The sequence below is a fragment of the Pinus tabuliformis genome, chromosome 4_2, assembly GCF_031772625.1.
Source record: "Pinus tabuliformis cultivar Carrire ecotype Pingquan chromosome 4_2, CPIR1, whole genome shotgun sequence".
In the NCBI taxonomy this organism is placed as follows: Eukaryota; Viridiplantae; Streptophyta; class Pinopsida; order Pinales; family Pinaceae; genus Pinus; species Pinus tabuliformis.
Window position 1 is genome coordinate 752562504 of NC_142304.1, and position 7106 is coordinate 752569609.

Consider the following 7106-nt stretch of genomic DNA (forward strand, 5'->3'; position numbering starts at 1 on the left):
GTGCAATATTGAATAATTTTCTTAAAATATTTATCAAAATTTATGGTTTAAATATAAATAAAATCTTGTATTTCCTATAAATTCATTGTATTAAAATATATGGTTCTGGATGTTTGACACTTGAAATGATTTACACTAGTTTTTTTGAAAAAATTGTCATCTTAATAGGAGAAGAAAAATAATTAGCTTTACTTTAGTCGAAAGGGTGTGAGATGAAAAAATGCATTATTTATTAAGTTTTTTATCCCATTACAATTATTCTCCTCCGCAAATTGAACTTTTTAGTTTAATTTCTTTTTCTGATTTACTGTTAGTCATTCTGAATAGGGATTTTTTTTTGTGACCCAGGTTCTAAAGAAACTTTCTAAAACTAAATTATCCATTACAAAGGAAAACTTTTTTGCTTCTCTTATTTTTTATTTCCATATTTGTTTTATGTACTTTACTTATTCTACATAGATAGATAAAGTAATGGTTACTTCTAATTTTTTATTTTTCAACGAAATGTAAAGGATTCACGGCTTATAGCATGGTATTTTTCTTGAAATATAAAATATTGGATATTTGAAGTTGTTTTGCATTCTTCTTCATTTAATTTGTGATATTTTGTTAGCTTGGACTATTGAAGAGAAAATGCTTTTATAAATTTTTTTCTATTATTTAATTTAAATAATAAAAATATCTACTCTCTTATATTCAAGAGGTCTTCCAATATTGTAGTCCTATGACTTTATAACTTTTTTTTATAGAACTAAAGTAAGAAGCGGGTGTACAATGTGTATGCATCAAATGTTTTTTCTTGATTATCTACTTGCATCGTACATTGTGTCAAGTGACTAGATGAGTGGAAGACCTCTTTTATTTTGAAGTAAAGAATGGGTGGCTTTTATTACATGGTTTTCATTCAATGTGTCAACCAAGTACTTGAGTGGAAGACCTCTTGCATTCTCAAGGAAAAAATGGGTGGTTTTTATTATATGATTTTTGCTTTTAGCATTTTTATGGTGTACGGTGGTTTCGACTATAGTATTTAATTTTTATCAAAGAATTATGGTTATATTTTAATGTATGGTAAATGAATTGGTACTACTACATATAAGACTAAATAGTGATGATATAGTCTGATGATATGACTCATATTGTCACAAAGGCTAAGAAATACGCCATTTTTTTGTTTTGTTTTGGTGCTTATGTTTATCATAATTTCGACTGAGTCGTAAATGTGACATATGATTAAGTCATCACAATCGTGATGATAGATGTTTTTTATCACAATTGTGACAAACTATGTTTGGTGTCACAAGATTTCATATAATCTAAAATTATAATTTCAAAAATTTACATTACAAAATCACATTGAGAACAATTTAAAAAAAAAAAAACCTCAAAATTCAAAATAAATAGATATTTTAAAGTTCAAAATTTGATATACAATATTTGCCATTGTGGTTGGATGCCACGACATCCATTCCACGTAATGATCGCATCATTTGAGGATATTTTTATCACCAACAACTTTGATTGTAACCCTATATCTAATGCTCAGGAGTGATTAGGTTTAATTAAATCATTGAAATTGATTGTCAATCACATTTCATTTTTCAAATTGGTTTAGAGGGCAAGGACGCCACACTGCAATTCTGCAATATCTCTCAACGCTTTTGGGGCCCTATATTTTTGTTAATGTATGCAAGTACTATTGGTAGACAAGATTGTGAGAATAGGTTTTCATCTTTGCTGCCATAGTAGACGTAAATCACTTGCATATTACTAGTATGGTTACGTAAATACAATCTTTCATTCTTTTTTCTTCTCTTAACCTATTCGTTTAAATTTACAGTACTCCTTATCAGTTTTGTCCCGATTATTGCACATACGTACTCCTAATTACCTTGACATGTTCTTATGTTCATTAGCAAATTTACTCTACAGGTCTTGTTCTGACTTAATCCTCGTACTTGAGTTGCATAGAATAAGAGAAGGCTATTGTGGTTCCTTCCTTTCTTATGCAGTGACTACAAAACTTGCTAAGTAATATCTTTTCGTCCTTATGGTTATTGTGGTGATACCCTTATTTAAGCCTCTTGTCATATGGGGTTTATGAAGTCTTCTTCCCTTCATCTTCTAAGTCTCATTGTTTGATTTTTCTTCACTTTTCCATATTTAAGAAGATATTGACATTGTAAAGTTTTAGTGACATGAATTTTCTGTATTCTCCCACAACAACAACTGTCAGAAGAGATGGCCTATTAGATGCAATTTTTTTCTATTTTTTTGCTTTGATATTATTGAGCTCAACCTTTATGCTACTTCCCACACCCATTGTTGGCTTATGGGAGCCTAACCCAGGTGCAAATTTATTTAGCCAAACATATTGCTACATTACATCAGTGTGCGGAGCGCGGACATAAGTCTCATCTAAAGAAATATGGGGGGATCCGGGAACCAAGTTTCCACACCTTTGAGATGTCTGTGATGTCATTTTAATCCAACTCTACCTGCCTTCCCACAAGTCGCTTTGTGCACTATTCCAACCTTCAATACCTTCACGATCTATTACAATCGTCTTTCACATAGCCCTGACCAAGGGCTGAGATGCTCTCGCACTACTATGGAACCGAACTGCACTATTTCCCCAAACTACATTGTGTATCTTACTTATCGTCTTAACATATATTAGTTCACTTCATGTAAACAGATGTTATATCTTACATTCACTCAATCAATATAATTATACACATTCGCACATCATATAAGTATTAGAAGCGAATTCCATACCCAAGATAACAGATGCATAAATTAGGAAATAAATACACATAAATGATAGGAAACTTCTCTTTATTAATACTTCCAACTATTACAGACTCGACACGACTTGCGCACTCAGCTGTAGGGGTTCGCGCACTCAGCTGCAGACTACTAGGCCTTTGTGCACTCAGCTGTAGAGCCTTCTCCTACTCTACGGCCCAAAACTAGACTTTACACTTTAGATCTATCTCACAAACATCATAAGTTCTTCATTTTCATTATGCTGTCAAACTACTTAGAGCCTCGCTCTATTTATACAATCCCATGGTCCATGGACCATGCGTAGATCTCTACAGTCGATATTACAATAACAAAATTAAGGGCAGACAAACCTATGACTCTTTAACAAACTCCGTGCTCCGCGCCCATGAAATGCAGAGTGTTTACATTGGAATTACAATTTTTGACCAAAATCTGGACTCTAAGCACCCAAAATGTCAATGTTTCATTTTCAATCAAACCAATCTTTAGCACTAAAAATTTGACGCTATTGGTCTATCACATATAAAACAATAGTGTTTACATAAAAAAAAAGTATTGGTTGTTTTCATGTACTCATCTTGTCTCATTTTCATTTAATGGCTTTATAACAAGCTGAATCATTTCAATTTATTATCTAAATTTGTGTTATATCTTTGTTTCTATTTAACATGCATGTTCACTAATAATTTTGTGACATTATTATGCTAGACCTATATTAGAAAATAGTTATACCAAAAATTTTGCAGTGTAAAATTTCTCAAGAGAATTTATTAATTCAATATTAAATAGTTTTCTTAAAATATTTATCAAAATTTATGGTTTAAATATAGACAAAATCTTGTATTTCCTATAAATTGACTATATTAAAATACATGATTTTGGATGTTTGATAGTTGAAATGATCTACACTACTCTGTGGAAAGTTGTGAAACAATTGACATCTTAGTATGACAAGAAAAATAATTAGTTATCTTTGAGTCGTAAGGGTCTAAGATGAAAAAAATGATTATTTATTCAGCTTTTTAATCCCCTCACAATTATTATCATCGATTCTTCCCAATTGAACTTTTTAGTTTAATTTCCTATTCTCATTTAATTTTAGCCATTATGTATATGGATTTTTTTTTGGTGACCAAGGTTCCAAAGAAACTCTCTAACACTAAATTATCCATTATGAAGGTTTTTTCTTCTTTTATTTTTTACTTAAATATGTACTTTACTTGTTCTAAATAGATAGATAAATTAATGGCTACTTATAATTTCGTATTTTTCCATGAAATATAAAGGATTTACTTCTTATAGCATGGTATTTTTCTTGAAATATAAAATATTGGATTTTTGAAGGTGCTTTCAATTCCTCTTCATTTAATTTGTGATATTTTTTTAGCTAGGATTATGAAGAGGAAATGCCTTTATGAACTTTTCTATTATTTAATTTGTAATATATTATATATAGCCTTCATAAAAAGTGAATTAGATAATGAAAACATCTACTCTCTTATACTCAAGCGATCTTACTATATTGTACTCCTATGACTCTTTTTATAGAAATAAAGTAAGAAGTGGATGTACAAAGTGGCAATTAGATAATAAAAACATCTACTCTCTTATATTCAAGAGATCTAACAATATTGTACTCCTATGACTCTTTTTATAGAAATAAAGGAAGAAGTGGGTGTACAATATGTATGCGCCAATTCTTTTTCATGGTTATCCACATGCATCATACATTGTGTCAAATAAGTAGTTGAGTGGAAGACCTTTTGCATTTTGAAGGAAAGAGTGGGTGGTTTTTATTCCATGATTTTTGTTTTTAACATTTTTATGATGTAGGGTGATTTCGATGGTAGTATTGTAATTTTCGTCAAAAACAATTATGGTTATATTTTAATCTAGGGTAAATGAATTAGAATTATTACATATAAGACTAAATAGTGATGACATAGTCTGACAGTATGGCCAATATTGTCATAAATGCCAGGAAATATGTCATTCTTTTGTTTTGGTGCTCATGTTCATCAAAATTTTGACGATGAGTCATAATTGTGACATATGATTAAGTCGTCACAATTGTGATGATAGAATTTCTTTGTCGCAATTACGAAGAATTATGTTTGGTGTCACAAGATTGCATCTAATCTAAAATAATAATTTCAAAAAATTACTTTACTAAATCACATTAAAAAAAAAAGAAAAAAAACTTAAAATTCAAAATAAATAGATCTTTTAAAGTTGAAATTTTGATATACAATACTTGGCATTGTGGTTGGATGCCACAACATCCATTGCATGTGATGATCACATCGTTTGAGGAGATTTTTACTACAAACAACTCAAATTGTAACCCTATATCTAACAGTGAGGAGTGATTAGGTTTAATTAAAACTCTGAAATTTGATTGGTAACCACATTCCATTTTTCAAATTGGTTTGAAGGGCAAGGATGCCACATTGCAATTTTGCAATATGTCTCGAACCTTTTGAGGCCCTATATTTTTGTTTATGTATGTAGTTGCTATTGGTAGAAAAGATTGTTAGTAGAGGTTTTCGCCTTTGCTACCATAGTAGAGGTAAGTCACTTGCATATTACTAATATGGTTTCCTAAATACAATGTTTCATTTTTTTTCTTTTCCTTACCTATTTGTTTCCATTATTACACACAGGTACTCACAAATTCTTGTGTGGGTTTTTTCATGTGCTCCTGTGATTTATAATCTCATGGTTTCGATATTTAAGCTGCTAAGGTGAGGTAATTTCCCTATTACCCTAACATGTTCTTTTGTTCATCAGCATATTTACTCTACAGATGTTGTTCTGGCTTAAGCCTCATCCTTGGGTTGGAGATAACGAGAGAAGCCTATTATGGTTCCTTCCTTACTTATGCAGTGACTATAGGACTTGCTAAGTATTTTTTCTTTCTTCCTTATGGTTATTGTGGTTATACCCTTATTTAAGCCTCTTGTCATATGGGATTTATCAAGTCTTCTTCCCTTCATCTTCTTAATCTCATTGTCTGATTTTTAGTCACTTTTTAATATTTATGAAGAAATCAACACTATAAAGTTTCAGTGACAGGAATTTTCAATATTATTCCACAACAACAACTCTCAGAAGAGATGGCCTATTCAACGTGGCTTTTTTCTATTTTCTCGCTTTGGCTTTATTTAGGTCAACCTTTATGGTGGCGCCCACACCCACACCTTCACCCAAAGTAGCAACACCCAAGTCTTCGTCAATTTAATCCTTGAAAACACTATCAACGATATTTCCTCCTCCTGTGATTGCCCTAGATTTTCTTCTGTGATAGCCCCTCCTCCTAAGGTCACCACCCCATCAAACTCAGCTTCATCTCCCACAGATCCAACTCTAGGATATAGTGACTTTTCTTGCAATTCCCAACCTGATCCTATCATCCTCATTTTGATTATTGTATAATCGACCTAAAAGTATTGACTTAAAATTATTCAATATTATTTGTATATACCTACCTTGTGAATCTATAATTTTATTTTACCGATATGACTTTTATTATTTTTTATTATTCAATTCTCAGGTGTCTTCTCAAATTTACTTTTGGATAAGATATGGTATTCTCCAATTTATTTCTAAATTAAATATTCATATTTCAATTCCCAAGGTGTGTTCTCAATTTTACTTTTCGATAAGATATGGTCTTCTCTAATCTATTGATAAATTAAATATCGATATTTCAATTCCCAGAGTATCTTCTCAATTTTACTTTTGGATAATATATGGTCTTCTATAATTTATTTCTAATTCAAACATCAATATTTCAATTCCCAAGGTTTTCCAAGTTGTCTCCTCCAATTTAATTACAAATTAAATACTAATATTCCATTCTCAAGGTGTTTTCTCAAATTTATTTTGTGATAAGATATGGAAAGGAAATTTAAGGTCATTAAATTAAAAGGATGTGATGTAGTCATGGAAGTAATGGTAAGTCATTAAGGTGGATGAGAGGAAGAGACATAGAGGGAATGAGGATGAGAGGAGAAGGGGGAAACCCTTTCTCTTTCTTTTGTTGTTAGAGAATTTTATTTTCGGAGGAGGAATCTGGAGAAGGAGAAGGGGGAATGGAGAGAAAAATGAGAGAACACAAACTTGGATGTACTGGATATTGTTGGTTTTAACTTAGACACACCACAATTGGTAGCGCTTGGGCTCAGAGGGCTTGAGAACTTGTGGAGGTTCCCTGGGCTAGGAAATTATTTCTAGTTTGCTCGGAGGTAAGTTTAGTCGGGTAGCCCAATAGGGGCATCCCAATAGAATCACAAGCATCCCAACCAACCCACTAG